Source organism: Coenobita brevimanus, chromosome 86 (assembly GCF_032717465.1).
Source record: "Coenobita brevimanus isolate Jiangsu-jjx chromosome 86, ASM3271746v2, whole genome shotgun sequence".
NCBI lineage: Eukaryota > Metazoa > Arthropoda > Malacostraca > Decapoda > Coenobitidae > Coenobita > Coenobita brevimanus.
In genome coordinates, this window is record NC_137039.1 from 123,378 (window position 1) to 148,866 (window position 25,489).

At 41.9% G+C, this 25,489-nt stretch overlaps 1 non-coding gene across 1 annotated transcript; it reads left to right on the forward strand.

The window, feature by feature from the left end:
• The first annotated feature begins 23,522 nt into the window (after positions 1–23,522).
• On the forward strand, positions 23,523–23,641 carry LOC145410908 (5S ribosomal RNA). Its single transcript, XR_013899348.1, has one exon. It is a non-coding gene; the product is annotated as a 5S ribosomal RNA (ribosomal RNA).
• Positions 23,642–25,489: the final 1,848 nt, after the last annotated feature.

Genomic DNA, 25,489 nt, shown 5'->3' on the forward strand with positions numbered 1-25,489 from the left:
GTGATCCTTTGCTGTGTGTCAGATGGACAGATAAACGGGAGGTTTGTATGCTGAGCACCTTCCATCGTGGCAACTTGATTCCATCAGGAAAAGTGGACTATAGAACAAAAGAACCAGTCCTCAAACCGGACGTAGTAACTGATTACACAAAATATGAGACTTGTTGACAAGTCGGATGCCCAAATAGGTACTGTGGAGTGTATCAGACGTGCCGTAAAATGGTACAAGAAGTTATTTTTTCATATGGATGATTTGTCAATGCTGAATGCCTACCATATGTACAAGGCAGAAACCCAAAAGAAGAAGTCACTGAGGCACTTTGTTCTGGAAGTGGTGAGACAACTGCTCACCAAGTATGGAACACTGAACAAAGACCGTCCTGGACGCCCTCTGAACTAGCTGCTGACAGACTTGTAGCAACGGGATTCGCCAATAGGCACTATCTACAAAAGCTGCCTCCAACACATACCCGAAAGACTGGACAGCGATCATGTCATGTCTGCCTTCATTCTGTGAGAAAGCCGCGGAAGAACAACCGAGTGAGCACATGGTGTAAAGAATGTGGTGTCGCACTATGTTTTGAGTGTTGGCGTGACTACCACACACTTGCAAAGTTCTAGCCAAACAGAAGTAATGGATAACAAGAAGAAAAGTTTTGTTGAATGAGAGGAAATAAGTTCTGTTCTGATTAGTGGAAGCACAGGTAAAAGTTCAGAAGTTGAAATTAGTTTTTTGAATATGGAAACAAGTTCTGTTTTGAAAATAATTGTACACAGAAGCAAGAAATAAGTTTTTCTAATAAGAAAAGAATGTTCTGTTCAAACTATAAGAACAAGAAGAAAAGTTTTGTTGAATGAGAGGAAATAAGTTCTGTTATAATTACTGGTAGCATAAGTAAAGTTCAGAAGTTGAAATTACAATTTTTTGAATATGGAAACAAGTTCTGTTTTGAAAATAATTGTACACAGAAGCAAGAAATAAGTTTTTCTAATAAGGAAAGAATGTTCTGTTCAAACTATAAGTGAAAACACCAGATAGAAAAAAGTTGTTTGTTTACCTTCTGCGGCATCCTCATGGATTACCCATACTGCATTCATCAGCTTCATCAGCTGTAATTTCAGTAATGGGTAGGTAAAATATATTTATTTTATTATTTTTATTCATATTTCATCATGCCAAACACATAAATCATAAAAATATGACGTCAAATTTCCCGAAACTTTTGCCTCCCGGGGCATGTCTGCGGATTCTGAATTGCCTCACAGAGGGGTTAAAGGCTCCAACATGCTTGCATGTGTCGGCCGTGGTCACCTAATGGCAGCTCTCCACGCTGCACGATCCATTGCAGTCTCCCTGTTCAGTCCCTTAACCCTAAGGTCACACTTAATGACCTCGTCCCATGTCTTTCTCGGTCTACCCCTCATAACCCCACCCCCAATATTAACACTTCTCACCTTCCTCACCCAATTATCATCCCCCATCCTCTCCACATGTCCAAACCACCTCAATCTACCTCTCCTCATCACAACACCAATACACTCCAGTCCCATCCTACCTCTCAACTCTTCCATTGTAAACCCAGCCCCTCCAGGCCTTGGACGCAGGAACGCACTGCACATCCACCTAATCATTGTCATTTCTGTACGTCTGAGCCGGCGAATGTCTTCCTCCTTCACTGCCCAGGTCTCACTGCCATACAGCATTACACTCCTAACACATGCTGCATACAAAGACCCCTTAGCACGTAGGGAAAGCCCTCTCAATGTCAGGAGAGGCAAGAGCTCCCTGAACTTCTTCCAACCACTTCTCACCCTACCACAGAGCTAGCACCAGCCCCACCTCCAGCACACAACATGTCCCCCAAATAACAAAAACTCTTCCACACACTCAAGAGATTCACCAGCAAGTTCAATCCTTTCACGTCTGACGATCTCCACCTGCTCACCCCGGCACGCCATACACATAAAGTCAGCATTATCTCGCAGTCTACCCCTGATACCACTACATCTCTTATGCACCCATTTATCACACACACCGTACAAGATGGAATTACTTCCCACACCTTTGTGGCAAACTGCACATGGCCACTCTCCCTCGTCTTTGACAGTACCGCCACCAACCCTAGATATCATCACTTTTGTTTTATCTGCATTTACCCTTAAACCCTTTTGCCCCATACCATCTCTCCACTTCCTAAACCTTTCCTCCGCCTCCCTTTCATTCTCTGCAATCAACACCAAATCATCAGCATACAACAACTCCCACGGGAGTCCGTTTCTAAAGTCACGTGAAAGGGCTTCATGTACCATGATAAAAAACATGGGACTCAAGACTAACCCCTGAAGCGCACCAACATTCACGGAAAACTCAACACTCAAATCTCCATTCACTCTCACCTGGGTGTGAGCACCCACATACATGGCCATAACCACCCTAACCAGCCACTCCTCCAAGCCAAGCTTTCTCATTGCCCACTTCACCACCTCTCTAGGGACTCTGTCAAAGGCCTTTTCCAAATCAACAAAAACAAAATAAAGATCCCTTCTCCTACCAATATATATTTCCTGAAGCTGTCGAACAATGAATATGGCATCAGTGGTCCCCCTACCTGGCATAAACCCAAACTGCATCTCATCAATATTCACTCTTTCTCTAATCATACCTTCTAAAACTCTCTCCATTACCTTCATTATCTGATCTAAAAGCTTTATCTATCTATCTATCTATTGCCAGATGCCTCAATCCCGTTTGGGGTGGCCACAAACAAATCGCCTCCAAGTCGCCCTGTCCCCCGCCATTTCACTGCCCTGCTCCCAACTCACACCCCCCTCTCTCATATACCTCTCCACCCCATCCCTCCATCTCATCCTCGGCCTCCCCCTCCCTCTTCCCCCCTCCACCTCACTCACATACACTCTCTTCGTCAGTCTTTCACCCTCCATCCTCTCCACATGGCCAAACCACCTCAGTGTGTTCCTCATAAAGCTTCCTATCACATCCACATCCACACCACAACGCTCCTTTATATCCTCATTCGTCAGCCTGTCTCTCCACGTGACTCCACAGGCTCCTCTTAAATAACTCATTTCCACTGCTCTCACTCTTGACTTGTGTCCTTCCAACAATGTCCAAGCTTCACTTCCGTACGTTAGAGTTGGTATCACAATACTGTCATGTAGTAACTTTTTCACTTCCATGCTCACTTCCCTGTTTCTTATCACTGCTTTCAAGGAACCAGCAACCTTTCTTCCCTGCTGTACCCTTTCAAGCACTTCACCCTCCAAACCTCCATCCTTACTCATCACACTACCCAAAAACTTAAACGTACTCACATTTTCCAATTCCTCACCATCTAACCTCGCTGTACATTCACTAACTTCACCTCTCTCAAAGCCCATCACTTTACTCTTCCCTACATTCACCTTTAGGTTCCGTTTCTTACACACTCTCTCAAACTCGTCCACCAAGCCTTGCAGCTCCCCTTCGTCTTCACTCAACAACACAGTATCATCTGCAAACAACAGTACAGGGAGTTTCCAAACACTATCCCCTCTCACCAGGGCCACTCCAACATCCACTACCCTACCTTGTACCTCTTTTATTACCCCATCCATGTACAGATTGAACAACTATGGAGACATGACACATCCCTGTTTCAAACCAACTTTCAAAGAGAAAAATTCACTTAGTTCACCATCCACACGCACTGCAGCCTTCGCACCATCGTACATGCTCTTCACAGCATTCAACAACATCCCATCTACTCCATATATTCTTAACACTTTCCACAATCCTTGTCTATCCACCCTGTCATATGATTTCTCCAAATCCATGAAAGCCGCATACAACTTCTTTCCCTTCTCTAGAAACTTTTCCACTAAAGATCTAAGAATGAATATCTGATCTACACAACCTCTTCCCTTCCTAAAGCCTCCCTGTTCTTCTCCAACTAATTTCTCTGTTCTTTCTCTAACTCTGTCTATAAGTATCCTACCATACACTTTTCTTATTATACAGTACTAAGAAGACAAATGCCCCTATGATTACCACACACTTCTTTTTCCCCTTTTCCTTTGTACAAGGGAATAATTATACCTGACTTCCAATCCTCCGGGACTCTATCTTCCTCCCAGGCCAATCTGCACATCTTCCACATCCATTCTACTACTCTCTCTCCCCCATGCTTCAGCATTTCACCACACACTCCATCAATTCCTGGGGCTTTCCCCGATTTAACTTTCTTCATTGCTTCCACAACTTCTATCCTACCTCTATAATTTCCTCTTTCCAGGGCATCACCCTTCCCTTTATACACATTTACAATTACACTCTTCAGCCAATCATCTGAGACAACACACTCATAAATAATCCTATTTATCAGGTCAGTGACTAAACTCACCCCTAAATCACCTGAGGCCTTCAACATTTCGGCAGTCAACCCAGACACACCTGCTGCCTTCCCCACCTTCATCCTGCCTATTGCCACACTCACAGTAGCTGTATCAATCAAAGGCCAAGGGCCAGACACTGGATCTGCTGGCTCCAAACCTTCCCCGTCCCAGTCAAACTCCTCATTAAACAACCGGTTATAATGCTCTCTCCATGCATCTTTAATATCCTCACTGTTCACCACTACGCTTCCTTCATCATTCGTCACACACCTATGATATCCCGATTATCCCTCTTCACCTGACTTGCCACCCTAAATATATATTTCCTTTCCCCATGATTTAGGTTATCAAGTAATTGTCTCTGTGACTCAGACTTTGCCCTGTATATGTCTCTTCTAGCCCTACGTTTCGCAGCCAAATATTCCTCTTTGCTACCACCCTTCTTCCATTCCCGGAAAAGCCTTCTTTTCTCCTTAATTGCAGCTTCTACACCCTCATCCCACCACCAAGTTACTTTATGTCTTGGTGGTCCTCTTGTCCAGCCGCATGATACATCAGTAACTCTCAAGAAATTGTTCTTGAGGGCTCTGTACTGTTCATTAATGCCTCTATCTACCGCTCCCTATTCAGCCACCACTCTCCTCAACTCGCTATAGAAGGCATCCCTTACTACTTGGTTTTTCAGCTTCCATATTTTCCTCCTAGGTACATAAGTCCTCTTTTTCATCACTTGTTCTTTAAGCACCATATCACAAATCAATAGTTTGTGCTGCTGCACACACTCCTCACTTCCTATAACTTTAACATCCCTCACTAACCTCCTATCAGCCCTCCTAACCAGAAAATAATCTATCTGACTGCTATTTCCCCCAGACTCATACGTAATTAACCTACTGTCTCTTTTCCTAAAATATGTGTTGCACACAATCATGTCTGTTGCCTCCCCAAACTCGAGTATCCTTTCCCCTTCTGCATTCCTTAGACCATATGCACATCCCCCATGCACTCCTTCATAACCTTGTGCTGCTTCACCTACATGACCATTTAAGTCCCCTCCCAAAATCACTATCTCATCATCCCGCATACCACCCACTACACGTATTAAATCATCCCAAAATCTATCTTTCTCTGATTCATCCAATCCTGCCTGTGGAGCATATGCCGATATAATCACAGCTATCTTTCTTCCCAACAGAATTTTCACTACCAATATCCTATCGCTTACTCTCAAAACATTCACAACATATTCCACCCATTTCTCCGCAACCATCACACCAACACCTCCATATCCGTCTGTCCCCCCCCTGCCAAAACAACTTATAGCAACAGTCCTTCCCAACAATCTTTCTGGCTGATCCACCCCTGTACCGGACTTCCTGCAAACACGCCACATCCACCCACCTCCTACTGAATGACTCAACGACTTCCCCCGCTCTTCCCCTCAAACTTCCCACATTCCATGAACCCACCCTCATCCCCATGGGTGATTTACTGTCCTCAGGCTTGCTTTGAAACCTTTTTTGTTTTGTCATCTTCAGTATTAAGAAATGGGGACAGACACAGCACAGGTCCCACTCACTGCACAATCCCAGGTCCAGGCAATGGATCTGGGACCCCTAGCCCACCAGCTTACCAGTGGCTGTGGTAGTGGCCTCGGGGCACCCTGCCAGGACAGCTGCAGGGACACCCTCCAAGCGCGTCTTGGCACTGCAACTATCCCGCCATTATACACCCACCACTGATAGGGCAGCCTCCTGGGGCGCTACTCCCAGGTTCGGGCCCCTCTATATTGGGCGGAAGCGGCAGCCTGGGAACCGCAATGCCCTGTACCCTCTAGCACAGGCCCGAGCCCCATCTCGCCCTGGACCCATGATCTATGCCGGTGGAATCCCAGCCACGCCTCCCCCCAGAAGTCCGCCACTAGGTAGCGGGGGCAAAGTTTTCTGGCCGCATGCCCTTGCTGGCGCCAACCCCTGTAACGTAGTGGGATACGTTGTGTGAAATGTAAAGTGCATGTGGTGTAGTGCACAGATAGTTAGAGGAAATGTTTGGGAGAGTATGCTGGTCTACTCTCCATGTTACTGTCACACTGAAAAGGTCAGCAAAGGGGGATGGTCAGTTAGCTAGTGAAACAGGAGCTCCAGCTCTCCCTATCACCAGGATTCCCATTCCCCTCGGGAGTACTACCCTGTTCGGCCCGTGCTACGGCCTCCTCCTCCTCCTTGTTGTAAAGTAATTATTATAACTACAGAATGTCATTTTTGGAGGGTAATCGATTGTGAGGGGAAAAGCATCACACTGAGATCACAAGCCTATAGTAATGAAAACTTTCAATTCCTTGAGCCGTCATCCCCCCCCTCCCCCTTTCCATCATGTAGTGTTGGCGTGTGACTCACTCGCCCATTGATGGTGAAACGAGGCAGATGGTCGGTGCTGTAGTCATCCTCCCCCCCCCCAAAGAATTCTCGGGTCAAAGTGTGGAGGTCAGTCCCAGTGAGTGAGTCAAGGTCCCAGTATCGAAGTCAAGGTCAAGAATAACAGAGGACTGGACCAGTGAACTATGTGCTCAGAGGGACGATTGTGAAGAACCACACTAGACTGAACCTGGGATCAAGGAGCTAAGTTTGGTGCAATTTGATATTAGGACCATATATTTTTGAATAAAGTACCAACTGATTCAGGTTTAATCTGTAAGGCTAGTAGATGGGAAGATTTTTCTACTCATTTGATTGGTCTTGTTAATACATATTTCCTCCCACTCAAACTTTATTGTTTGTATAACCCTTGAGAACTGGTGGTATAGGGATTACCTAGTAGCTTGTTAATGTGTATCCCAGGAGCATTTTGGGAAATTGCGATGGTTGGGCTTGGGTTGGCTGAGTGGAGACTGATTCCTGTCATTTTGGCATGCTACCACTCTTAACTTGACCACTTGAAAAGTAATAAACGCAACCAAAGAGGCCGCTACTGGGAGAAAGTCTCCATCAATCTGAGTTCCTGAACGTTCCAGCACACAGTGGTCATCACTAGTGACTTGATTTCTGCCTCATTTGACCACATGAAAGTGCGGATCACAGAGGTGCCCAGTACACTTGGAAGGAACAGTCTGCAGGCCTGTCACCTTCGGTTCCTTCTTCCTAGTATAAAAAAAAACTCTCTTGATATTTATCCATTGTTATATACTATCTGCAAGTGCTATGGGTAATGTGGGACCTTTTTTTTATTTGGTTAAGGTTTAGAGTCTTGTGTTGGCCGATTAAGTGAAATTTCGATGAAATGACACGATATGGGTTCAAAGACTGGTACAGAACTTTTATTTAATTTACATAACCCCATTAGGAAGACACATTACGTACATGACTGTCATCCCCTATCAAGATAATAGATCAGCCAACACCTAATATGAGCCTCTACATGTGTAGCAACACTATAGAGGAATGCCTATGTGGGGGAGAGTGAGGGGATGACCGCTGGGAGCTGCGGCCGTAACATGTTAACACTAGGCCAATTTAGAAGCCCGAATACACATTGTGTCACACTTGCAGTGAAGGTTAATCACTGCTTGCACTTAGCCAACTTCAAACAACGGGAATTGCAACTGTCCTAACACCACGTTCAGTGTTTACTGTAGATAATTCTATGAAGCTTTGTAACTGCAACCTCTACCAGCTATACTGAAATCCTTACAGGATATTAACGACTACATACTGCTAATGACAGACTCAGTGAGGTGCATTTGGAGGGAAGTTGGGGATAGACTTGAGTAGTGCATGGTGGCCATGGCAATGTATATAATTAGTAATATTCCAATGTGTCCAGAAATCCAATGGTTATGTGTCATATTTATACAACCTCATTGATCTTACATAAAAGACAATGAAATTACATCGCTATTGCTCTTAGGTTCTCGCAACAGCCATGAGGGACCTGGCCGAAGCTAGGTCTTTCCTCATCCCACATTCTGCATTATATCTTAAAAGGTTTCTTATTAACTGTAACCACCACAGTGAGGAGTAACACACTTTAATGACTGTACTGTAATTCCTTTTCACATAAATAATGCACCTCATACTGTCTTCCCCACCTCCTCAAACATCCACTAGTTTTTCAAACCCTCTACCTCCTCTACCCCCGCATAAAAGCACCAACCATCCACTGCCTGCCTCGCCCAACTTTGCTTCCAATACACATTCTAATACTCGGGTGGTTCACACCTCAGACAGCCCACACAATGAAAACACTGAGTGGTCAATGGAGCAGTGGAGGCAACTGTACTCCTTCATATCCTTGAGCTGCTTCACCTACATGACCATTTAAATCCCCTCCTAACACTACAATCTCATTGGCCCCCATACCACTTACTACACGTCTTAAGTCATCCCAAAATCTATCCTTCACTACCTCATCCAAGCCTGCCTGTGGGGCATAGGCCAATATAAAAGCTACCATTATCCAACCGAACAAAATTTCCATTACTATTATGCTATCACTGACTCTCATAACATTCATGACATATTCCACCCGTTTCTCCCCAACCAATGTCTCCACATCACCATATCCATCTGTCCTACCCTGCCAAAACACCTTGTAATAACAATCCCTCCCTGCAATCATTCTGGCCGATCCTCCCCTATACCCGACTTCCTGCACATATACCACATCCAACCACCTCCTACTAAATGCCTCATGGAAAAATGAAAACAGTTGAAAACGGTTGGCACTGGGGGGTCACTCAGCCTCCCACACCCTTGGCACTGGACGCCCAAAAGCCGACATAGGCTCCAGCACAGAAAGGGTTAATGGCAGTCTGGATGGTTGATGTCATGAGGGAGTCTGGAGCATGAAGTCTCCCCCAGTAAGGTACCTGGGGCCGCTTTATCACAGTGGCCTTCCCCTTCCACAAGAGTCCATTCCCAAGCTCCAAAACATTTCACTACTGTGAGATGTTCCTAAGAGTTGTTCATCTATTTTCATTTGTCTTCCAAGATCCTCATTTACCTACTATTTTTTTTCCTTCATATTAATCTCTTTGAATGCTTTACTGTCAGTGTGCTCTCTTCTTTCATATGAGTACCTTTCTGCATCCACTCTTGCCACTTCTCCCTCTTTATCCCACCACCCTATATCTTACCCCACCATGTTATATCATTCATTTTATCTGTTCCACCCACCTCCTCCATGTATTCATCAGACAACTGCTGTTTTCTTTCTTTCTTCACTTTCAGTTTTTTGCCTTGACTGCTCTTCTCTCTCATTCTTAGTCTTATTCCTCCCAGCTTTACCTTCCATACCACAGCCATATGAAATGACAGACTTCCCGATCATCCTCTCACCACTCTCGTATCCATAACACTGTCAAGCACCACTCTGTACACAAGAACATAATCTGTCAGTACCAAGTGTATTTGTGTGCATCTCTATGCTTAAACTATGAACTACAAAACTGCACAATCTCCTTTCCTGACATACATTTCAGATTAATAAACTAAAATGTTAACAGTTGTGTTACGTTTGCCAGTTTTCCTTACATATTCTCCCTTTTTCTTTGAATCATCTGACTGCTTTCCTTGAATATTCTGCTTGATTTCTTCAAACATTCTGCCTGCCTTCTTTGAATATTCTGCCTGCTTTCCCTGAATATTCTGCCTGCCTTCTCTGAAAATTCTGCCTGCTTTCTTTGAATATCTCTAGTATCCATTGGAAGCAAATGACTATTATTTCCGGTGTAACCAGAACTTCAAACGTCAGCATGGTCACTTGGCTGACTGTTGGTTGTGACAACCTAAAATTGTCATCGCTGCACTGCCACACTGTGCCATATACCAAAGGGTCAGAGCACGTTTCATTTCCGGGTAGACAGCATTACTTCATCGTATGTAGCTGGTTATCTCATTTCTCACCAAGTTTGTCACAAATATAATTCATTCCCGGTATAAATGGTATCATTTCCTAACTCTTCATCATCACATCCACTGAGGAAGCCACTCCGTGGTGAAAAATTCCACGATTGGTGTCAGCAGTGGTCAAATGTTTGTGTTTATACCGTCGCCGACTCACCTCTTGTGAACGCCTCCTAACTCCTTAACAGATGCCTGCACCACGAGCAGACTTGCCACACTGCTGGGATGAGTTTGCAGCATTAGGACCACTTTACAAGGTTGATAAATAACTCTTATGGTCATTCGCATATTTGTGAACGGTTCACTGGCTTGGGACTTTACCAGCCCCTTGTGAATGTTCCCAGCTAATGATAAATACAGGCCCTGGTTTTGACATGGCTTTTTTTTGGGGGGAGGGGGGGGGGGAGTTTTCATTTGTTTCGATCAATTTTTAAATCATCGTTTTTGTCAGAAATACCTTTTTTCGCCATGGGAAAGGGGGAGGGGGTTGAAAATGGTAAGATAAGGCATTTCCAATAAAAATGATCATTAAAACAACTGAAACATGAAAAGGTTCATTTGAACCAATAATAAAAAATAAAAACAAAGGTGAGGTTAAAAAAAAAAAAAAAATCGGTAATTATTTATGGGTACTGTATTATACAGGGCAAACCTATCCAAGGACAAATAAGGTCTGTATGGAGTATGATACACAAGCGTCATCCCCCTAAAAATCAAGATAATGCTATCCCACAGTCCATCAAAGTATGTACAGTAGTCCCTCGTTTATCCAGACATGCAGTATCCAGACGTGTTCGTTACCTGGATGCTGGACCTTGGCTCTGTTAAACCATCATCCAAATTAACTTGCTATTATCCAGACGTAAAAGTCTCTGAGAACTTCGGCCGGCCAGCCGACATGTTCAAACATTTGGTATTGTGGCCGCTGGGTTCCAGCCGTGAGCGGGAAGTAGGCCGTAACCCACAACCAGAGCTAAAATATCCGTCCACCCCTGTACTGAACGGTCAAAGCTGCACACGCATCCAATCACTCCCAATGAACCTCCAGCACCTGAGTAATACGACCGTAACCCACAAGTGGTGTCAAAACGTCCGTACACATCCCCAACGAATGTCCAAAGTCACACGGCCACCGGGCTTAGTCTTTCCCAGCTGCCACCACCAACAAACACAGACCGCAATCCAGGGGTACACGTTCAGTGACAGCGGCCATCCGCCTCTCTACTAAACATTTAAAGTCACCTGAACACAATGAGATGTGTTTCCGCATGGCCACTCAGCGTCTAACAGACTGCAAGCCACAAGTAAATGTACAGTAAAAACACCCGTCTGCCTCTTGACAGAAGGGGGAGAATCCTGCCCATATCCTTGCTTCTTCCCCCCTCCCATCCCTCCTTCATACACTCCTGGCTCCCCCCTCACTCCCTCAGTCCCTACCCTACTCTGTGGTGGCAACACGTGATAACACCGACTTGTGAGTTTTTAAAGATTTGCGATTTATTCAACTACTATTGGTCATATCGAAATTCCACAGAATCCTCAAGCTCATGAAATTTTGCATCTAGACATATGCTTAACTCTTGGGAGATGCTGACAAAATTTTGCACTAGGATGGTGGGAAGTTATATTAAGGTAAATTTTACTCCTGAACACTTTATTCTCACTCCATTTCTGTACTTTTACTTATTAGTTTTGTGTTTTTATTAGCTTATATTATAGTATAAACACCAGCAAAGATGATGGTATATCATTTATACCAATATAACCAATTTCCGGTGACATATTTGGCTGTGGATGTTTATTTTTTTCAGCCCTAAGAGCAATCACTCGTCACAGATATCTGATTTTCAAACCGTCTTCAGGTTTTTTTTTTTGTGGATATTGTTATTTATGCATTGTTTTTTTGATGTTTAGCATGAATATGGATAATCCTATGTGTGTCTGGATGTCTCAGTATGGCAGAATGACCGGAAAACACTGCCAAAATTAGGGGGGCTACTGTACATACGGTAGTGAATAGGTAGGGTGTTTTTTGGTTTTCAGCGTATTTTTGCACGGTTTTATTGGTGTTTAGCATTACACTGAATATTCCTATGTGTGTTTTGATGTCTAAATATGGCAGATTGACCTAAGAACAGTGCCATAATTAGCAGGGGTACTGAACATACAGTAGTGGATAGGTAGGGTGGTTTTTTTTCATTTTTTTTTTCATTGTTTTCTTGGTATTGAAAATTATTTTGGATAATCATATGTATGTCCTGATGTCAAAATATGGCAGAATGACTGGAAAACAGTGCCAAAATTAGCAGGGGTACTGTACATACAGTAGTGTATAGGTAGGGAGTTTTGGGGTTTTCATTTATTTTTTTTTTCCTGCATGGTTTTCTTGGAGTTTAGCATTACTTTGGATATTCCTAAGAGTGTTTTGATGTCTAAATTTGCCTGAATTGCCCCAAAACACTGTCAAATTAAGCACAGGTACTGTACAAATAGGTTAGGTATAGGATGGAGGTTGGGCATTGGTAGGGTCTGGGTATGATAGGGGAATAGTGTTCATTATCCGGATATTGCCACTACCAGGACATGCCTTTGGCTGTATTAAGTCCGGATAAATGAGCCATTACTGTATTTTCATGTGGAGGTGATGGATGTTATGAAACTCCTTTGACCATAAGGTTGGAAAGCCATGAAAACAAACATCAATTTCGACCAAAGCGTGCTCAACCTGTATTTGGAAAAAATATTGGAGGAATGTGATACTCAAGTGCCCATGAGCACTTGGCTGAAACATGCGCAGAGTTTGGTTACCAAGTGCCCGGGACATGGCCAGTGTGCATGTGACTGAACTGCCTTGAGTTCATTATTTTTGTTGCTAGTTACTCTTACATAAAGTGTGATGGGTCATTTGGGGTAACTGAGAAATGTATATGGCTGCATGATGTAAATCTGACCCCAGATGACTACGCTGATATCATCTGTTCTGCAAGCAAAAAATTCAAGGTCTTGCACTTGCAGTGAGAAGACTTTTTAGAACATCAAGCCCTCACTAAGGCTGTAACAATACAGAGGGCCTGAGGGTATATGTTCCAAGGCAACCGAAACATGATAACAGACGCGTACAAGGAAGGATAACTCCTCAAGGACCACTATGGGGCTAGTGATGCACTGGCCACCAAAGTACGCTTGCAGCCTCACCAGCAAACCTTTGTGCACGGGAACTTCCACCTGGACACTGTGACGATGAATCCAAAATACGAGGAGGAACGTTTGCTGAAGAAGACAAAAACAAAGGACCTGAACTTATTCCTGCCATTCTTTGTCCCTCCACTAAAAAGGGCACGGCTGGAAGGGCTTGTGGCACGGCAACAACAGCTTTGTGGTCATGTATGTGCACATGATGAGGACCAGGAGGTGGATGACCCAGACTATAACACCATGCACTATGTCTGTGATGAAAAAGACACTGGATAAGTGCCATATCCCTCGCCTGATTGACCCTTTTGTTGATGACTTCGGACTAGACACAGCCTACGGTACTGATAGCTAATGGAATGGATAATTGACCAATTCTTCACACAACACCACTGCAGGAGTGCTGACACTGTGTTGTCAGTAAAAAGAATAACCACTATAATACTAACCATTATTACTGTTTTTTCCTGTGTCACTGTTTTTGGTTATTATTTATTAATTCTGTCAATAAGGTTATTATTTTTATTGCAATGTTGCTTTTTAATGCAACAATGTCTTTTTCTTGTACTTACATTCTTATTATTATTATGTTCTTTTGTTTTTATTGCCTTAATATTGCACTGTCTCCATCCGGGGAAATCCCTTGATTTAGGAACCTTTCTTGTTTTTATTACCAGGTTTGCTTGCACCTACAACCTGTAAAATACCAGTACTGTAACACAACACCAAAGTATGTAAAACCATGGTGTTGTGCCTGTGTCAACTATTTTCACAGAACAAGAATGTCTACCGTTCAAAAATCACACAGTACAAGTACTTGGTAAGCAAATAAAACAACAATTATGAATAATCTTTCCAAAATTTTGTGAAAGTTATTTTCATTGATGATAACTTTGCATAAAATTTTGCAGTCTACTGAAATTCAACTTCATTTTAAAACATAAAGGAATCCTCTAGCTATAGGCCTATGGTACTAGTTTTTCTGTTATTGCTGTGCAAAGATCACACAACTGCATGCAACGTAAAACCGCGATGTCTAATATTTTTCCAAATTAACAGGAAAAATATAAAAAATAATAGTTTCTTTACCAAAAAGTTGTTGGATAATGTAGAGACATTCAGCTTTAACATACTGCAAACAGCATAACCCTAGCTATAATAGTTTTGGCGTTATCACTAATCAAACATTACAAACTCTGACCGTGTTTTTTGGCACTTATAAAAAATCCCGTTTGTGTATCATACACCACACAGGGCCTCAAATAACCTTCACAATTATAAAACATACAATTCTCTTTCATTTTAATTCCTGAAAAGCCAGCCTGACTTGCCAGATTTTGAAAATCTGTGGATTCCTTTACTACTTATAATGAATTTGCAAATATTACTAATGTACTGATGAAGTTTGCATAGTGATGTACAGGTGCTGATGAAGCCTGTGTAGTGGGATAGTACTGATGAAGCCTGTGTAGTGGGATAGTACTGATGAAGCCTGTGTAGTGGGACAGTACTGATGAAGCCTGTGTAGTGGGACAGTACTGATGAAGCCTGTGTAGTGGGATAGTACTGATGAAGCCTGTGTAGTGGCATAGTACTGATGAAGCCTGTGTAGTGGGATAGTACTGATGAAGCCTGTGTAGTGGGACAGTACTGATGAAGCCTGTGTAGTGGGACAGTACTGATGAAGCCTGTGTAGTGGGACAGTACTGATGAAGCCTGTGTAGTGGGACAGTACTGATGAAGCCTGTGTAGTGGGACAGTACTGATGAAGCCTGTGTAGTGGGACAGTACTGATGAAGCCTGTGTAGTGGGACAGTACTCATGAAGCCTGTGTAGTGGGACAGTACTCATGAAGCCTGTGTAGTGGGACAGTACTCATGAAGCCTGTGTAGTGGGACAGTACTCATGAAGCCTGTGTAGTGGGACAGTACTCATGAAGCCTGTGTAGTGGGACAGTACTCATGAAGCCTGTGTAGTGGGACAGTACTCATGAAGCCTGTGTAGTGGGACAGTACTCATGAAGCCTGTGTAGTGGGACAGTACTCATGAAGCCTGTGTAGTGGGACAGTACTCATGAAGCCTGTGTTGTGAAAAAAAGAAAAAAAAAAAGTCAACCATCAAGACCTTTTCAAAATCCACAGTGTAAAATAATTCCCCAAATTAATGCCAAGTTTCTCATTTGGTCATGAAAACGAGTCAGTTTTAGATAACGGTAAAGATACGCATTATTTGAAGCAGTAAAAGCACCTTCCACAGCCAGTACTTCTTCCTGATAGTCTGTTACATATATTTTTCTGCGGTAGTACATAAACGATTCATGCAAAATCTGTTTCGCCTTTGTTTTTAGCTGTGTTCTGCTGTGTCAACTCATTCAATCTGTCTGCTATAATGGTGAAAGAATTCCTAACATAAGTGTTAACAAAAACTAACCTTTTTTTTTTTTTTTTTTTTTTTTTTTTAAATAACAGAACGGAGGAAGGAAAAACAAATGGGTAAAAAAAATAATAATCCATACACCAGATTACTGGTGTCCTCTGTTCATAAAATATCTGTAACAATTAGACTTGAACAGTTGTGGGTTGAAATTTGGAGGAAAACAACTCTGGGGAAGCGAGTTCCAGAGAGATGCAGTTCGGGGAATGAAAGAATTCTGATAGGCAGAAGTTCTGCAATATGGTTGAGTGACATTCCAGTCATGAGCGCTACCAGATGCCCGTGTAGCACGAGGGAAGGCATAGAGAGGTGGCACCATGGACGCAACTTCGTCTGAGCATTTGCCAAAAAATATCTGTAAAATAATGCAAGGGAGGCAACATTCCTTCTTACTTGCAGGGGAGGTAGTTTATATGTAATGGCAGGGTTGTTAATGATTCTAACAGCTTTATTCTGAATTTTGTCTAGTTGTCTTAATGCAACCTCTCCACAACCATTCCACAAGGGTGAGCAATATTCAAGCTGAGAGCGCACATGACTCTTATAAATTATAGCTAACTGCTCATCGGCGAAGAAGTTACGGACTCTGTACAATAATCCAAGTTTCTTTGAGGCGGTTTTAGCAAGTGATCTGACATGAGAGGTCCAGCTGAGGGCACTGTTAAGTGAGACACCAAGAATTTCAATACTTTTGGAGATGGGAATATTAGTAGCATTGAAGGTAATGTACGAATCTGGCAATATCTGTCTATTAGTAAACTGTATATATTTAGTTTTACTAGCATTAAAAGAGACAAGGTTGTTTTGTCCCCATTCACTGATTGTAGATAGATCTTGATTTATGGAGATGGCTGTACTGAGTTGAGAGGTAGAGATATTAGACTTTGTAAATGGATGTCTGAGTGTGAATGAACTATGTAGTGTTGAGTCATCTGCATATGAGTGAATGGAATTGTGAGTGACAGATAAGAGATCATTAATATGAACAAGAAATAGGGTTGGCGCCAGAACTGAGCCCTGCGGCACGCCGGCGTTAATTGAGTGGAAATTCGAATATACATCATCTACTTTTACTTTTATTTTCCTGTCACTAAGATAAGAAGAAATCAAAGGAACAAAAGACGTTAGTCCATAGCAAGGGAGTTTGGACAGCAGGGAACGGTGCCATACTCTGTTGAAAGCTTTAGAGATATCAAGAGCTACTGCATGAGTTTCTCCAAAAAGATTAATTGATTGATGGATGGTATGAGTTAAGAGATTGAGTATGTCAATGGTGGATCTTTCGTGGCGAAAACCGTATTGTCTGTCACTAATTAAGTTGTTGGATTCAAGATGTTTAACAATATGCTTATTAATTAAAGTTTCAAATACCTTACCAAGAGAAGATGTGACAGCTATTGGTCTGTAATTGGAGGGGTCAGACGAACTTCCTTTCTTCGGAACTGGGTGGATATTGGCTTCTTTCCATGAATTTGGGAATAAAGAAATACGTATGCATTGTCTGAATAATTTAGCTAGGACAGAGGCAAGTTCAGGAGAACACTTTTTCAAAACAATTGGCGGAATTCCATCTGGGCCTGGAGCTTTGTTGGTAGGTAAATTGTCTAGGATGGATTTTACATATCTTGTCTGTATTTTAAGTGGGGCAATTTCGGGAGAATCAAGTTCCAGTACTGAGACATTCTGGCTGGTATCATCTATGGTAGAGTTTCTGGCAAAGGTACTAGCAAAGATATCTGCTTTCCCACGTGGGTCATTTGTAATACTGCCATCTGAAGATTTTAGTGGTGGAATGGAAGATGACTTGTTAAAGTTATTATTGAAAGAATTAAGAGTTGACCAGAATATTCTATTGTCATTAGGGTTGTTAAGTAGTTTTGATGCTTGCTTTTGAAGAAAGTTTGATTTAGATAGATTTATTACAGCTTTTGCATGATTTCTAGCAATTTTAAATTGTGAGAGTGATCCAGATGTTTTTGATTTTAAGTAAGAGTTATATGCTAATGACTTTTGGGCTGTTGCTCTAGCACAATTGCCATCAAACCATTTTGGAGAGTTTGATCTTTTAGTGAATTGTTGACTTGGTATGAATAAGTCCATACCAGCTAGTATTAAGTCGCAGATGTGGGACTGGGCAGAATTGGGATCACTAGAGAAGAAAGACTGCCATGGAATATCAGCAAGATAATTTCTAAATCCATCCCAGTCTGCCCTGTCAAAGTGCCATCGGGTCACCCTGACAGGTTCAGAATGGGGAGGTGTAGGAGGGTTAACTAATGAGGCTTTGATGAGATTGTGGTCAGAGGATCCAAGTGGTGACAGTACCTCTATCCTGTATTGATCTGGATTATTTGTCAAGAATAAATCCAAGAGATGGGCATTATGGTCAGGATTATCAGGTATTCTGGTTGGTTGCTTTACCAACTGGGTGAGATTAAACGATTCCACAAACAGCTCGCATTCTAGACCAGCGTCGTCAGTCCAGGCAGAATGCAATAACCATTCAACATTGTGTATGTTAAAATCACCCAAAATGGTAATTTCATTGTCAAGGGCAAGGTCAAAGTTACTCAACCTATCTTAACTGTACCTAATAATTTAATTAAATTTAATCTAACCTAACCAAGCTTAACTGTACCTAATAACAGGCATGGTGCGATTACAGGGATATTGTAATCGATTACGAATACAATTACTCTGCAAACTTCAGATTACGATTACAATTATGATTACAGTAAAAGTAAGAGTAATCGATTACAATTACATAAGAAGTACTCATGATTACAAGTACTGTTATGCACTATATAAGTATGAGCATGTTTCTTTCATACTTGACACTGATTAACTAAATAGCTGGTTAGTTTTTAAAAGCAAAAACATCGTCCAGTAATATAAAACTGATATTTTCTAGGGATATATATCTTATATGCAAATCATTTTAATAAGAATTGATTGCGTAAGGAAGAACATAGGGTTAAGCTCTGCAGAACCTATGGCGACTGTTACTCTGGATAAAATATACTGTACTGTACAGTGCTATGTCTGGTAAGTTGTTCCTTTATTTTTTTGCCAATTTACAAAACAAATGTGTTTGAATAATTCAAACACCAAGACTTTTCTTCACTTTGTCCTTGACCCTTTCATTCTATTAACTTTTCTACCAACTGAGATCTTCCCAGGTGATATTATTCTAGCTTAGGTAGGATATTATATGGAAGCTTCTAAGTGATAACCTACAATTCACTTTTGTTTTCATATTACTTATGGACTTTTATGGTGTATATTTGACTGTTTGACACTGAACTACAGTATTTTATTCTTGACCAGTATTTGTGGAAGAATAATTTATCTGGGGCCTTGTAATCGTAAAAGTAACAATGATTACGATTACAATATGAGAGTAATCGATTACAATTGCGGTTACTTTGAAAAAAATGCCTAAGTAATCGATTATGATTACAATTACACATCATCATCATCATCATCATCACCATCATCTGGACCTCCTTTCCCACCCAAGGGCAGGGTGAGGAGTAGCAATGTCCAGACAGCTCAAATTTGCCCAATCCAATGGGCCACAATTCCATTCACTCATCATTCAAGCCCCCGGAATCCTGGCTCTATCTGATACGCCAAAAACATTCACCACGTTCTGTAGCTTCACATATCGTATCCAACAGAGTCAATCCAGACGCTGCCACGTTATAAAGGGGTGCCAAAAATCCATGATCATGCACATCTCACAAAATTCATCCAGCCAGCTCGATCTCCTGTCAGTTCCCTAGCCTCACCGACTTCCAAACCTCTCTTCCTCACACATTCATCCACCATATCTCTCCACCTTCTCCTTGGCCTACCTCGCCTCCTCCCTCCTTCGAATTCGCTCAGATATACCTTCTTCACCACTCTGTTGTTATCCATTCTCTCCACACGACAATACCATCTCAGTACGCTCTCTTCACTTCTGGTGTCCACTGTCTTCCTCACTCCGCATCTTTCAAGAATCACATAATTTCATATCCTATCCACCCTCTGAACTCCATACACATTCCTCAGCAGTCCCATCTCCACTGCCCTTACTCTTGACTTTTCATTTTCATGCCACACCATAGTCTCACATCCAAGTGTTAAAGTTGGCACTAACACCCTTTGATGTAAGCCTCGTGCAGCTGCAACACTCAAGCCTCTGTTTCTTATCAAGGACTTCATTGCACCAGCTACTTTTCTCCCTTGTGTCACTCTACTTTCAACTTCTCTTGCACATTTTCCTCTCTTTTCTATCACTGTACCCGGGTATTTGAACTCTCTCACCAATTCCAGTCTCTCTCCATTCACTGTTACATTGCACTGGGAGCCACCTTCTCTCTCAATAACCATCACTTTACTCTTCTGTACATTTACTCTCAAGGAACGACGCTTACAGACATCAGCAGAACTCTGCACTAGCCTACCAAGCTCTTGTCCGGTACTTGCAAGCAGTACTGCATCATCAGCATACAACAAATTTGAGATATACCATCCATCACCATTCATTATCAATGCCATCCCTCTCTCCATTACTCGTGTTTTCACTTCTCTCATCACCCCATTCATATATACATTGAACAACCATGGGGACATCACACAACCTTGTTGCACGCCCACACTGATTGTGAACGATTCACTTAGATGCCCATTAACCCTGACACATGCTTCACTACCATCATAAAAACTCTTGACGGCACCTAACAGCTTACCCTCTACACCGTACATGCAAAAAACTTTCCACAATCCTTCTCTGTCCACTTTGTCATATGCTTTTTCCAGATCCATGAATGCCATAAACACCTTATGGTCTTTCTCATAAGCCTTCTCTAACATCTGTCTCACTGCAAATATTTGGTTCACACATCCTCTGCCACTCCTAAAGCCAACCCTGTTCATCACTCACTAGGACTTCTGATATCTCTCTTACTTTCTCTATAATAATTCTTCCATATAGGCTACCTTCCCTACCACACTCAGTAAGCTTATGCCACGATAATTCTTGCACTCACTTCGTTCACCTTTATTTTTGTACAGGGGTACAATCACAGCCTTTTTCCACTCTGCAGGCACAGTTTCACTCATCCATGCCTTCTTACATATCTCCAACAAGCACTTCATTCCATTCTCTCCACTACATTTAAGCATATCTGCATACACCTCATCAACCCCAGCTGCTTTCCCATTTTGCAGCCGCTTCAGAGCACTCTTCACCTGTGCGAGTGTCACATCTCCTGGCACTGCATTCCTTCTCTGAACACCCCCAAAACCAATTATGTTTACAGCTGCTCTGCTCTCTCTATCCCCATTCATCAGGCTTTCAAAATATTCTTTCCATCTGGTCCTAACTTCATCTCCATGGGTTAATAATCTACCACCTGCATCCTTTACACCATCCCATTTCTTATCGCTTTCACCTCTACATTTCCGCACCTCTTTCCAGAATAACTTTCTATTTTCAGGATAGTTCCCATTCATTTTTCTTCCTAGATCCTCATTTACCTCCTTCTTTTTCCTCTTCACTAGTCTCTTTACGTGCTTCTTGCTCTCAACATATTCAGTTCTTATTTCAATTGAACCCCTATCCTGGAACCGCTCTAGCCACTTCTTCCTCTTTTCCTCCACCGCTCTCTTTACCTCCTCATCCCACCATGCCGTACCTTTCTTCTTTGTTGTTAGTCTTGCCACATCACATACCGCTTTAGCATTCCTAGCTAAGCAATCCCTATATGCAATCCACAGTCTGTCCAGATCCATTTCATTCCGATTCAGTAATTCTAACTCGTCCTCTACTTTGGTCCTGTATTCATCTGCCATTTCTTTGATCCTCAACTTCTCAACTTTCAGTTTTCTTCCTGACTGCTTCTTTCTCTCCTGCTCCACCTCACTCCTTTCAGTTTAATCTTGCATACCACAATCATATGATCTGACAGACCTCCACATCGTCCTCTCACAGCCCTTGTATCAGCAACCATTCCCATCATCGACCTCTGTACGAGCGCGTAATCAATCAGGCTTCTTTCAACACGATCCCCGTTCCCTCTATACCATGTATATTTATGTGCATTTCTGTGTTTGAATCACGAGTTACAAATGCACAACCTCCTCTCCTGACACATATCCTTTAGTCTCTTCCCATTATCATTTTCTCCTGGTACTCCATAGCAACCCATTATGTCATCTCCAGGACCAGTGCCTATTCTTCCATTCATATCCCTCATCACAATTACTTTATAGCTCCTGGGCATTTCTCCCACTACTTCACCCAGCTCATCCCAAAACCTGTCTTTCTCTCTCTCTCTCTCTCCTGTCCTCACATGGTGCATATGCTACAATCACTGCCACTTTCACCTTCTCAAACTTGAACTTGACATATATACTCATACATCTCGAGCTAACACATTTGTAGTCCCTCATTCCACTCTGCCACACCTCATTCATCAACAAAGCAACTCCTTCCTTGCATCTTCCTCGCCCATTCATTCCCGATCTTACACATTTCACACCCTCCCACTCCTTCACTTCGCACCCTTTCATCTTCGTTTCACACAATATCTCGCACTCTTGAACACAATCACCACTTCCACCCTCTTGCTCTCCTCATTCACACCTCTCACATTCCACATGGCTACGCAAGTCTGCCCATTTGGTTGGGGCCCTGGGCAGGTATTGCGCCCTCCGAGGCTCTCTGAAACAACTGCCATGATTACCGTATTTCGTGGCATGTTAGACGCTGCAGTGTGAAAGACGCACCCTAATTCTGGAAGGGAAGCTCCGAGGAAAAAAGTATGGCTTGACTAAGACTACAGAAAGATTGCTTGATATGAGTATTTTTCACTAAAATACACACTCACCTTTCAGAACCTCTGTTCAGTACTGTATATCTGTCTTTGGTTTCATTATTTTTATGTAAAAGAAGGGTACAAGACATGAAAACAAACAACCCCTTCCTTACGTAATGTTACTTCATTCCATGACACTATCTTAACACATTAGAGTCTCTCTTCATTACTGTATATATATGTTTGTTGTCTTTATTTTTATGTAAAAGAAGGGTACAAGACAAGAAAACAAACAACCCCTTCTTTATAAAATGTTATCCATACCACCACGCCATCTTAACACTACCAGTTTGTTTATGAAATATGAAGTGTCCGATTCCTTTTGTAAAGTAATTTGAGACATGATGTTCATCTCTATTAAAGTACACTACATACGTATCAGTATATAGAGATAAGCATTATTTTTCGTGAAGTGAACTTAAAAAAACAAAACTCAATAAAACCAGTTCTTTCATTCACTTAAGAAAATACAAAGGGCATTAAGTGAAGGAATACACTATATCTCCAAAACAAATGCCTGCATGTCTTCAAATGCCTGCATGTGTGAACTTTAGAATCAAACAACACAACCATGTTTTCAAAAATCAATTACAAGGAATGTTTACATCTTTTTATGTACCCTAAAAGTACCAGAAGCCATCCTAACATGGGGTGATCGAATTTCCACATCGCTAGGCACTAAACTGCTAAATTGCTAAACCGCTAATAATGCTGTAATTTCGGGAAGTATAATTTAATGTGCCAACGGCCATGCCACGTTGAGTACACCGCTTCCCGTCCGATCAGCGAAGTTAAGCAACGTTGGGTCTGGTTAGTACTTGGATGGGTGACCGCCTGGGAACACCAGATGCTGTTGGCATAACGTTCTCCCTACACGTCAAGTGGGGTTGGTGGAGGATTAGTGCTCCTCCCTGTAAAACAATTAACTCTAAGCCCTTGGCCACCCCATTAGGGATACATGGTGTCTGGCAATGAATGAAAAAATGAATAATTTAATGTTGCAACTTTTTCCCATTTTTCACTAACAGTAATATAAGACTGCTTCCTTCTATGATGCTCTTGTATCGAATGAAACAAAATATCAGTAAGAGATGCCAGCCTAACAAGAATTTTTGAATTTCCATATAAGACAGACGTCTCTTACAATGACTCAACAAAAGTCATGCTAGCCAACATCAATATGATTCCCTTGCTAGTTAGTGACTGGATAGAAAGTGATCATTATTGCCCTTCTGAAGGTTAGCAAGGGGTTCAGAAGTGATCATGTTCTGAGAGTTGAGGGAACGCTAGGTGCTAAATTGCTAAACTGCTAATAAGCTGTAATTTCAGACAGTACTGTTTAATGTTGCAGTTGTTTATCCCGTTTTTCAGTAACGGTAATATAAAACTGTTTCCTTCTATTATATTCTTGTCTCTAATGAAACAAAATATCAGTAAGAGAAGCCAGCCAAACAAGGGTTATTGAATTTCCATATGAGACAGACATCTGTTACAATGACTCAACAAAAGTCAAGCTAGCCAACATCTCCAATATGATTCCCTTGCTAGTCAGTGATTGCACAGCAAGTGAAGTGATCATTATTGCCTTTCTGAAGGTTAGCAAGGGGTTCAGAAGTGATCATGTTCTGAGAGTTGGGGGAATGCTAGGTGCTAAAATGCTATACTGCTAAACTGCTAAAAAGCTGTAATTTCAGACAGTACTGTTTAATGTTGCAGTTGTTTTTCCCGTTTTTCAGCAACGGTAATATAAAACTGTTTCCTTCTGTTATATTCTTGTCTCTAATGAAACAAAATATCAGTAAGAGAAGCCAGCCAAACAAGAGTTATTGAATTTCCATATGAGACGTCTGTTACAGTGACTCAAATGTCATGCTAGCCATCATCTCCAGTATGATTCTCTTACAAGCTACTGAATGGATGAGAAGCAAAGTGATCATGACTGCATTTCAGAAGGTTAGCAGGGAGTTCACCAGAGATCATGTTAGCCTGCTAAAGCAGTGTGTATGCTAGATGCTAAATTGCTAAACTGCTATACCGCTAAACCCCCAGACCGTCACATGGCCAGTTGTAAACAAACCCTAAATTTTTTCTTAAGCTTGGGTGTTTCTAATCGTAAAATCTGAGTACAGGAAACTCGCACGGAACACGATCTCACGGAACGCGCTCGCAATTATACACGGTAAGGGCTGGGATACATATAAGACAACGTAAGTTTACAGAACCATTATGAAAACTACAAATTAACGCAGGAGAGGCCTTTGAAAGATCAAATCCTCGAACGTCACTGCAGCGCGCGGTTTGTTTTGATTACGTGACGATCTAGGCGGGAAATTATTCAGTGAGTGGGACATTCCCGAGTACAGTAGCACAGTATTTGTAAGTTAAATATTTACAGTACTGTACTGTTCTGGTAAGTTTAAGTGCAACTTAAAGTACTATTAAATAACGTTAAAGCAAAAAATAAAGTCTTATGACCAGTTTACCTGATAGGTGTCAGAATATTGCCTTTTTTATTTGTTCGTTTTTTCCACAGTACTGTACAGTATATGTAAGTTAAATATTTACTGTTCTCGTATGTACTGTATTTGTAAGCACTTAAATAAAGTTAAATCATTAAATAAAGCCTTGTAACCAGTTAACCCGAATTATATGATTACCCATGATCGGCGTCGGAAATTTGCCTTTTTTGTTTGTTCGTTAAACTCTT